The sequence below is a fragment of the Anopheles darlingi genome, chromosome 2 (genome assembly GCF_943734745.1).
Source record: "Anopheles darlingi chromosome 2, idAnoDarlMG_H_01, whole genome shotgun sequence".
NCBI classification, from domain to species: Eukaryota; Metazoa; Arthropoda; class Insecta; order Diptera; family Culicidae; genus Anopheles; species Anopheles darlingi.
The window spans coordinates 67,437,195-67,448,556 of NC_064874.1; the positions used below are offsets into that span (position 1 = coordinate 67,437,195).

General features: G+C 50.1%; 1 protein-coding gene across 1 annotated transcript in view; it reads left to right on the forward strand.

Annotated features, from left to right (window-relative positions):
- Nucleotides 1–709: 709 nt before the first annotated feature.
- Nucleotides 710–11,362, forward strand: part of LOC125952804 (uncharacterized) — a 52,498-nt gene continuing 41,845 nt past the window's right edge. Inside the window, exon 1 of the mRNA XM_049682523.1 lies at nucleotides 710–845. The gene's annotated coding sequence lies outside the window, so the exon portion shown is untranslated. The remainder of the gene's footprint in view (nucleotides 846–11,362) is intronic.

Here is an 11,362-nt window from a genome sequence, read left to right on the forward strand (position 1 = left end):
CAGGGTCAGGGTTGCGGATATGTTTGCGTGCGTGAGCGTGTGTGCGAGCGCGCATGTGTGTGTGTGTGTGTGGGTCGTGTGAGTGTGTGCGGTGATTGGATGCAGCAAGGAAATACATAAATTTCAACCATTCTGTTCCCCTGGTTGGCAGAAGGGACACGGTAGATAGGACCTTTCTCGCTGTGCTAGAAAGGTGTCGTCCTGTCATGCTACGAGCGTTGTCCTTGCTGCTGTTGTTTTTGATGTTTTTGTTGTTGTTATTGCAGTGGGACAGTAAACAATCGCAAAGATTCTCGATTTACCATCACCCCCAAACCCCCGGCTGGTAGTTGCATGACACGCACACATACACTGCGCACACGTACAGGCTAGGGATGGGTTCAAAGCCCAGCTTAGGGTGTCCGGGGTCACTATGCCACTATGCACAGTAGCCATGCGCAAGCAAGGCATTAGGTTTTAAGCTGCATTCCATGTTTCCAATCAGAGTATGCTACGGAGCAGTACAGTGCGCCCGTGGCTTTGCTTTAAATATTTTGCATTATTACTGGTGTTCCAACAAAGTGTTGCTCGTTGACCCCCACCAGTGGCCCCTGGCCCCATTGTACTCTGTCAGTGTGTTAGTGTGAGCGACGGACGGCGGATCCGATAGAATAAGCATCCTAGCACACAGCTGCCCAGTTTCCAGTGTCGGAGTCGGTGGGTGAATTCACAAAACGAAAACATTTAGTCTAGTGTCCGGGACCGGCGTGCAGTCACCACTGGAGTCCACTCCTGCAAATCATCCGTCTGCCACGTGCCGGACGGAGCGTACCCACCGGCTGTGAGACCATGAGCATCCTTCCATGGTAAGTTTCGAAAACTCCCGGGCTCCATTCCGGGCTTCTTGCTCTGTCGTTGTATCGTTTTGCAAATGGGGATCATTTCCGGCAAAATTCCAACTCATTTCCGCTCCTTCCGAAACCGAAAGAGCAATATTTATCATTCACTTTCCGTGCGTACGACCGATATTTGGTGCTGGCGGTGGCATGGCATGGGCGTTGTGAGATGGAGCTCACACACAGCTGCGTTTGTGTGTTTGGAAAGGTTCTCGATATCGCACGTACTGGGGTATAGCAACGAATGCTGTTGTACCACCTACCAGCTAAACTGGGGAAAAACACATAATTTGTGTAACGACAATTTCATAGGTGAGTGGAGCGCCCATTCGATGCCATAAAAAAGCACCTCCCCCTAGAACCAGAGAGTCTACGTCATCGTACTGTAGAAAGTACACCGGAAGGAATAACAGGAAACGAATGGCAATGCACGGGCAACCATCGATTGACGGGACACCAGTTCCTGGAATCAGCTCGGGCCAGAACGGGCCAGAAAGGGGCCAGAGGGTACCGTAATTCCGGAGAGAGCCGCGACGCGAGAGCGAGGCATTAAAAATGGCGAAATGATAATCAAGGTGAATTTTAAAATGAATTTTCAATGCAATATACTCAGCAGCGCGTCGCCGTCTGGCTAGGGGGAGGCGGGCCAGTTGGTTGGGCCATTGGGTAAGGAACGAAACGAACAAGTCCCGGTCTATTCCCGGTCGGAATGCCGATGGCCCACGGTATGCTGGGGCTTCTCGCCGTTTGCCATTAATTGATTGGAGAAAGATGAAATGGCATCGTATGAACGAACGGTCGACGAGAATGGGAGGGTCACATTAGTGCGAAGCCATATACCATGGCCTCGTGGTCTAATGGATTGTACTTTCCATTTCTCTCTCTCTCGTCTCCGTTTCTCTCTTTTTCTGTTGAATTCCTGATGATTGGGGAGATTTATTCAATTTTTGCCCCAAATTGTACCGAAGGGCCGGGCGGGTTGGGGGCCGTAGCGCAAATCAAACTGTTATACCACGGTATAACAGCTTCGGGTTCTGAGTATTTTATGGCGATGGAGTTTCAATTTTTCGGAAAATTAATTTCCCTCCTCACACAATACACAAATGTCACAAAGGTAGTGTGCGCACGTGAGAGAGAGAGAGAGAAAGAGAGAGAGAGAGAGAGAGAGAGAGAGAGAGAGAGAGAAAGGAAGGTTAACGTGCTGCCTTCATAAGTCATTCCAGTCTGGCACTACGCTGGCGATTAAAGAAATGGCCATTACACTATTATTCCGCGGTCACCGTCGTCCCATTTCGGGCGTTGGCGGTTTTCCTTTAAAACAAAAAAGAGAGGGACCTGTAAAGCGGGTGGAGTAAAGCGAATAATTTATTCATCTGCACCGTTCGGACGGTAAAGAATAGAAATTTAGAAACAGTCACGCGCCTGACCCTGACCGGCGGACCCGGGTGCCCGGTGTATCAGTTAATTAAAACGGTACATTCGAAACCACAATCGAATAAAAGTTCATGTTTTCGACATTCAAAACAGCAATTTACGAGCAACAAACTCGAGCGAGCACACACACCCACACGGACACGGGCACGGGCACGGGCACGTGTGGATGGACCCCGAGTACCCTTTTTTTTCGGTGCTGGCCACGGTATACGTAAGCCCTGGCGAATGGTGCCGGCACCGAGCAGCCTCGACTAAAGCCCACTATAGTGCGCACCAACCAGCAGCACTACCACGACCGCACGGTGTGGTAGCCTTGTTGCGCCAAAAATGGCGAATTACGACAAACTAACCCCTTTGTGTGTGTGTGTGTGTGGGTCCTCTTCCCGCCGGTTCTGTCCGTGCGCCACGTACTTGGACGCGCGGATTGGACGCCCGCGCGCGGAAACCACAAGCTCCGGTCGACTGTCTGGCAGCTCTCGGGCCCTTGCTTGGCACCACTGTCTGGCCTGCCCTCGCCGGTGGCCTCCATGCCAACGGCGACGCCCATAAAACCGTTATCGCAATTTAAATAACATTAGCGCGAAATCCATACTCACACTGGTCTCTATGCGGTGTCCCCAAAACATAGAAACACACACGCACGCACACAGTGTCATAGAGTGTCTCGAGGAGCGCGGGGTGCGTTGTTGGTCCACATGGTTGGTTACACCGTGGCCGGCACGCACGCACGTACTCAGGCACTACTACTTCAGTTCGCTTAAATGCTGTTACTGAACTGAATTCAAAACATGTTTTCGTCCTTTCGCCCCTTCCCCTTCTCTCTTTCTGTCTCTCTTTCTCTCTCTCGCCAACCTTCGGCATGCACTTTAATTCCAAATTCAGCGAACCAAAACGGCTTTTCGCCGGTTACGCCGGATGGTTTAGGGGGCGCGATGTGGAGGTCGCGTCGCGTACGCGTCCACAGCGGGACTCCTCACGCACTCCGAGTGCCAGCAGCTTTCGGCCAGCTCCGCGGGTGGCCTGCACCATTAAGGGAGCGAGTTTGCCAGGGTTATGGCCGTTTTCGGAAGTTTGATGAATTTTTGATGGCGCTCTCTTATGGTGCGCGCCACACACACACACACACACACACACACGTTGGGCGCACCATCGATGGTTGTCCGACGGCCAGGACGATTCGGAAGGCCATAAAGCTCGTGGTGGAACTTCTTTTTTATTTCTTCCTCCCCTCCCCAGCCCAGCCTGCAGGTGGCCTGCAGAAGTTCTAGAGGGGACAGTAGCCTTCTGCTGGGGAAGGAAGAACTCATCAGGATTAGGACGGGCACATCGCAGCATTGGAATGCCGTTCGCGTTTAGTTCTAACCTGGTTCCAACGAATTCAAGGATCCCATGAAGTAGTTGACCAGAGTTGACCGAAGTGAATTATAACGTGCATTGTCGTTACGAAACATTTTATGATTTTTTATCGACATCGAACGCTGGAAATTATGTTTCACGTTGAGTTTGAAATTTGCCCGAGACGAGAACATGGTGAGCAATCCTTGTCAAGCTAATGGGTGCACCCGTTTTGCTGGAACGTGTCAATTTAGTTTCATTTCATTCCCATGAACCGCTCCTCTTCGACCGATCGATCGGTCGAACTGATTAACTGATGAGAGCTTTCAATCGTTCTGATTCTGTTCTATCTATCTTTATTTGAAAAATTGCTTTCATCAATTCCAATACTCTATCAAAGGTTGATTGAAGAATGTCTTTTGTCACGACTGTATGCTGTATGACGATTTTAAATCTTGGCTTACCTTATTGCCATGTACTGAACGTGTCTACAGATTTTACAGAGAGTGTAGATTTCTTTCGCTGATTGTCGATAATGAAGGAGCGCTGCTTTGTTGTCTCAAGGGTATGTCCTTGCTTTAAAAAAAAACTTCTGGATTTTATCAGTCCAATCAGCACCTCATATGTCTTTGATTGATTGTTCGTCGAGTGTGTCAGTGCGGTCTTATCTTGCATTCCTCGAACAGACTACAAAGTAAGATGTTCGTATTTGAAACAAGTATCTAAGCCAACAACAACATAACCAACTATATTGATAAGATGTTCCACTCCACTGTGTCCTGTTGCTATATAAATCAATCCAGAATTGCCCACAAGCGACGCAGTCCCGATGCTTATGTCCCGACATTGCTGCCGACCGACATTCCAACTCCACTGGAACTGGTTGTACGAGTAGAGCAGCTTTTGAGATGTTGAGTTGTTTGATCTTCCCGGAATGTCAACCGCTGTAGCTCACTATTCACCCTTGCTGCCTTGTGCATATTTGAAGCATTGGTGCACGAACATCCACCGCTAACCTCCATTTTAAATGAATGCACCACACACCGGCAGCAGCAGCAACAGCAGCAGTAGCGTGGTTTCAATTCCCGACAGAGAATGATTGACCCGTCGTATTGAGATCCAACCGAACACAAAACACAATGATTCCCGGATTCCGGGATTCCCAAGCGAGAAAGCACTTTGCCAATTACATCACAATTAAAATTAATTAGAACCAATGTCATTCGGCCGCCATCAATCTGACAGCCAACCGGGCTTTGTCGTTATGTTGCGGATGCTGATGGCACAATAATGGGCACGAGCACGAGCAGCTTTACCAATTGAAGTTTACCGGCGATGAAGACAGCAGTCACTTCACAGCTCAGCGCACCCATTCCTAGCGGATCAGCAAGCGCAATGAATGAGAAACCAGTGTCTCCCCTTCCACGGCGGAATCTTGGACTCCCGAAAGTATGGTCACGTATACGCGCGCGCACGTTCGCCCGCTGTCTTCCGTTCGACGGATCTACGGAACCGCCGCTGGGGATAGCCTCGTATTACAAAGCTAATGGTTTCCGAGGGCCAGCCGAGGGCCTTCAGCTGGCAGGCTGACCGCCTATACCGCCTGACCTGAGGAGCCGTGGGACATTTTCCCCAGCCCCGGCCCCGGTTCCTGCTGGGGGATGGTAAAACACATAATTCCCCGAATCAAAACAAGCAACCAGGCGTGCTGATTAGTTTGTTCAAAATCAAACACCCTCCTCCCCGGCTGCGACCGCTCCACTACCAAACCTTATCCACGGGAGGATCAAGATGAACGGTATGGCTGCTAGATTTCTCGACGGTTTCTGGCAAAAGTTTGTGCGCAAAAGCTTACGTGCCTGCCGACGGGAACGGAACCGGAACCCGGGTAGCCCGGGTGCGTTATGGGGATCTAGCCAGCCATCCAGCAGTTGGGAGGGGACGGTGCATGTTTACGTTGTTAAGAGTTCGTTAAACAATCACTGACTTCTCGTGATTGGGCGGCACGCTCGTTCGCTCGCCAGCTCGCCAGCTGCACGTAGGTCGTAGGCTGTGCCCGAAATATGAAATTTTCAATCTCCGGCCACCCATTCGGGGGGGAGGGAGGGTGGGCCGAAAGATAAGCGAAAAGTGTTGCCAGATGACTGCGCGCCAGTTCCCTCGCCAGGATTGCCACAGTAATTCCTGAATTATCAATCAATTTTGATAATTCCTCGCATGTCCGCACGACGCGAGGTCCAGAGACCGAGATCTTGAGCCTTGAAGAAGAAGAAGAAGAAGGAAGAGGAAGAGTCAACGTCAACGATGGCCCCTACTGAGAATCGTTGTCGTCGTTGTCGCTGGGCTGGGCAAATAGAGAGAGACATTTTCAAGATGGCACGTACTGTGGCCAGCGGGATAGAAAATGGCATCGCGAGGTGCGACGTGGGACATCTTTTGTTTGGCAGCGTGACTTCAATTCTCTCTCTTTCTCTCTCACACACACTCTCTCTCGAGTCAGTCCAATGGTTCGCGGTGTACCGGTTTCCGTGGAATTGGAGTTGACGTGGCATTCGCCAGATGCCAACAGACGTAACAGCCCTTCGACTGCTGCTGCTACTGCTGCTGCTACTGCTGCTGCTGCTGGTCGGCCAGCGGCAGATAAGCGAAGGAGAGAAAAATGTCTGTGTATACCTTCCGCTAAGCACACCATAATAAACTGCTTGGCCAGTGATTGCAACGCTCTGTCCCTCTAGTCCCTGGCCCGGGGGGTGCTGTCGGTGCTGATCGCTTCGAGGGGCCACAGCAGAAGCCATATCCTTGGGATGGTCCAGAATGGTCCGGATGTCAGGCCGGGATGGTTTCGGGCATGGGCATCCCGGGGGCTGGGATGAGGATGAGGATTCACTGGAATTCCTCCCCAGTCGCAGCTGTGCAACCCACCCTCCTTTGGGTAGCTTGTTGAACTTCCGCCTCGGCTTCCGGTGGTGTGTCCCAGTGAAGCGCCCACTGGGAGGGGAAAAGGGGAAGGAAGTGCAGTTGTGCAGTCTCACTGCCCGCCGACAATATAACAAACCCCCCTCCCGGTCAGAGAGTCCCGCGGGAGGATTCTGAAGCCGGGAATCGGGTATCTGCAGCTCGGGAACCTTCGGGTAACGTTCCCTCGGGTTCCCCCCCGGGGAAGATAATGCAATCGGCAAGGTTAGGTTTGGCAGGTTTCCGACACTGTGTCCCGATGCTCCGATTTTGCTTTTCTCGTTTTCTTTTCCTCTGGAGTTTATCCTTCCAAGGAACTCGAAGGGGGTGCAAAACCGTTGCACCCGGTGGGCCGTTGGCATCTCTGTTGGCAACCCCGGAATTCTAAGCATCGTCGCATCGCGGGACGACTTAGCAAGCTCGGACACAAGGCCATGCCAGCGCGCGTTTGAGTGTGTGTGTTTGTGTGTGTGTCATGCCAAACGAGCCGGGTCACCGCGGAGCATGAACTTGTGTGCAGCACGTCCAGCTGGTGTGCATTCAGTGGCATCTATTCACTGTTTTTTTTTTTGGTTTTTCTCCTTCTTCTTCTTTTGCTTCTACGGCTTTTGTCGATTTTCGTCGAACTCATATCCGTGGCCGACGATCACGGTTGCCACGTCATTCCGGTCCGGTCCGGCTGTGGCTCACATGGCTTCATAGGAGTTGGCCTGCATTTCAGTTCCGGTTGCTTTGCACCCCTTTTTCCTTTTGTGGGCCATTTCGGGCATTTCGGGTTTAGAGCGCATTCATGGAGATCCTCCTACCCTTCCTCTCTCTCTACCTCCCTTCCTTTTGAAGAAGAAGAAGCAAAAACACGGAGAAACGGAAAATGCCCTCGTATGGCGAGTTGCCGTAAACTTTTGCTTCCATTCTGCTACGTGGGCCATCAGGCAGCGACCGGTTAGGATCGCCCGATCACTCCACATCGGCCCCAGACGACGACGACGACGATGACGACGATGATTGTCTCCTTGTTCGGTGGTTCGTTCGTTCAAAATTTCAATCACGTAATATCGTTTGGAAAACCGTTTTTCTTGTTGCTCTACTTCCTTCACCATCGAACGTTCGAGCGCACGGTTGAGCGGTATGATGACTGGCCAGCCAGCCAGCGAGCCGACCCCGGGTTAGCCCGCCAGCTTCCACGAATTTCAACCCCTTCTTTCGGTGGCCGTGGATCCTTTACGAGTTGATTGAGTGTGGTTATGGTGCAGACGAGCGAGCGAAAACGAGCGAAACCCCCTTTCTGGCCGCGACCATCGCTCGTTTTGCTGAGAAATATTTATTAAATCTTTGCCAAGCCAATGAGCCACATTAAGTATCGAACCAGAAATTTGCCGGCCAGAAAAAGGCTGGGTCCCCTTGTGCCCCCATGAAGGAGAGGCGGTGGGGTGGGGAAAATAGGACATCAAAACGCTTTGCTCGTGACATTGGAACGAACTCCGGGATGCGGGAATGCCGGTGTCGGAATCGACGTTTTGGATGATGATTACTCGGTCCGTTTTCGTTGCGGTTGTATGGGGCGTGATAGCGCGTTTTATCGCCGGCGATGGAGCCTTCGATTTCTGGAGTGTGTGTGTGTGAGAAGGTGGCGGAAGTGGGTGTGAAAAGGGCTTAAAAATCACGACGACGTCACACATCACTCGATGCTGATCGGCTTTCGTCCGGATGGCTGCTGATGGGCGACACAATTATCATTGCGAATCAACCAGCGAATCCCGATAATCTCGATTAGTTCGTCGAATGGGGATTTAGGAAGTGGGCCTTTAAAGTGGTGTTAGAGAGCTTTCGATCGATTTTTAAAGCGTTACGGCTGGTCGTTCCATGTTAGGCACGAGGCACATCTTGCATTTTGGCAGTTAGTTAATCAGCCATGGATTATGGAGACGGTTTTTGGAATGAGGAACTCTTTTGAAAACATACGCGATCTTCCATTTGCTCCTTTAAAAAAATGGCCCAAATGGTCATTAGGAGCATATCGCGTTAACCTTAAGTTGGCTATTAAAAAAAAGCGCTCTCCAAGAAGAAGGATCGTACTTTCGATATCAGCAAACGACAAAAGTGATATTTTAGGGATTAAAGCCTCAGCTTTTATTTCCTTTTCTTTATCATTCGGTGGTTGTTGCTTCGGTACTAAATGTCATGTCATGCATTATACAAATGGTGTAATAACCATCGATGATGCTAAAAGCGAATCAATGCAAGCAACTCTGTTTTAAAGTAGTCGTTCAATTGGTAAGCTTCATCACAGTTTGAAAATTAAATTTACGTTGAAAATTAAATTTACGCATTAAAATCAATCTTCCCAATTAAAATCTCTTACTCCGATCGACCGAACGATGTTCGTCTGTTCCTGGAAGATTTGTCCACGATGGAAGTCCACGATCTCTCTACCTATCAGGAATGTTTCAGCGATCAATGTAGGCTAAACTTCTGACACTTTTGCCACGTACATCAAAGTGGTTCGTCCTTTCCTTTCTGATTGTAGCATATTGATTTAAAGCTATGATTACTTCTCTACAAATTATGTCTACTTGATGTTGAAATGGTTCATATTTGAACAACACTTGAACGAAATCATCAACATCGATTATCGATGTTGAAACAATGGCATACAAGATCTCAAATTGGATTTGATTTATATTGAAAATGACCAATCAATGCACGCTACTCTGTCGTAAAAGTATCGTCGATCTCATTTAAATACGAGAAAATGATGCAACGATCAGGCAATCAATTTTCAATTTTACATATTTGAAAAAAAAAACATAAAATGAGCAGTAGTACGCCCAGTCAATCTATTCTGGTAATCTTATCACATTTCATGGCCAAAATATTGAGTATTGAATGTTTATTCCATTCCCTATCTGGTCCACGAATCTTCCTGCTCATTTCAAGTAACCCAGACAAAGTGCCCTGTTAGTGCTCCGTCATCCAATAACCGATTGGTTTGCAGTTTTAGTGGAACACTTGTTTCGAGGGTTCACTCATCAATTATTTGCTAAGTGAGTTGATGAGGTAAGAGAACAGATGTGGCGAAGAATCGATTTAGTAATAATTCGATCTAATCGCCATGATTGGCAATACCTTTCAAAGAACTTCCCCTCGGATCGCATTGCTGCTCTCTCTCTTTCTCTCTCGCTCTGGAATCAACACAACAATCTGTTGCACTTGTGCTCCACCGTTGATCGAGCTGCATTTTGCTGGCATTGTCCGGAGCGTAATGTTACGTGAAAGAAGCCACTAATACCCAACCGCCAGCCCAGAACGGCCCCGGGACCCGGCGGCTCAAAGGAAGGAAAAAATAAATTACCTCCACTTAAGCCCCGTTCCGTCGATTGCGGACCGATGTGAAGCGATCGATCGAACTAATCCCAGGACGAACCGTCCGGTAGCAGCGACTTCAAAGCACCACCACCAACGGGGGCAGTTCAAACCAATCTCCCTGGCATGGCGCCACCTCCACCTTCTGGTGCTCGTGTACAAAATGGCCACGATGAATTCTAAGCCAGGCACGGGGTGTAATCGCCCATGACGGCACGCAATCGAGTGGTTCCCCGCGATGGTCCGCAACCGTCCACGGGCACGGGTATCCAGCAGTGGCCGGTGCAGGTAATTGATATGCCCGGAGGACTTGGCCATGCACTCGATGCAGTTCGATTGTAATGGAAATTAATCCCTCTCCCCCGAGCGCAGGAGCGCGTGCCGGCTGGCATTCCACTCGTTCTCATCGTCGTCCTCGCCGTCGTCCTTGTCGTCCTCGTCGTCATCGCCAACAGCGACCGGTGCGCCTCCATCGGCAATCGGTGACAATTGATGATCACCTGTGCTTCATCTCGTAATCGAGACTCCACTGCAGACTCTGCACACGCACATGCCATACCTTTGATACGAAGGACGATGGATCATCCCGGTTGGCAGGATGGCTTTTGTGATGAAAGTCGACCATATCAAGCTCGGCCAAGTCGAGTGCGCTTCGCGAGCCGCCATAGCCTGGGGCCTGGGCCGGACCAGTGGTTTTTTGTTGTTTTTGCCATGACTGGGATTGAGCGAAATCTCGTCCAATCGTAACGCGACCGGATATTGGGTAACCGATACCGATACGAGCCGCCGGGATCGCGACCAGCAACTGCATCGCGTGAAAAGAGCGATGCGCGCGCCTCCCGGGGCCATCTAAGTAGTAGTAGTATGTTGCTACCGGTTGGTCACGTAAGCGATGGTTCATTATGATTTACAATTACCATACGGCCTGGATGGGAGCCTCCTACGACCGGCGACCCACGTCCCACGACCCATCGACATCGAACTCCCCGGTCGAGGTCATTTATCATTGGTTCCGCTGGTGCAAGTGCACCGGACTGAATGTTGGTGGTCATCGAAGCCTTGCACTTTGTCGAGTGTTCGATGGAAAGGACCTCCACGTGGCCACAGACTGCGGCGCATAAATAGTGTGCCCGTTGTGCCCCGATTAGAGCTGCCTGTTCGCAGGAAACGAAGTTCGGAAATGAATGACTCTTTGTGCAAGTGCCACCGATATTGGCCAGCCCGCAGGTCCGTTGTGGGTCAATTAAGCGAATTCATCTTTTTGAAGCACAAAACGTGCTAAAGTCAATAGCAGGAACACTAACGATAGATGCATAGCATAGTTGGTATATGATGATGATGGTCCAGCCACTTACCCCTTACCAGGGTTTTAGCTAACTGTTTGTTAGTTGAATTATTTC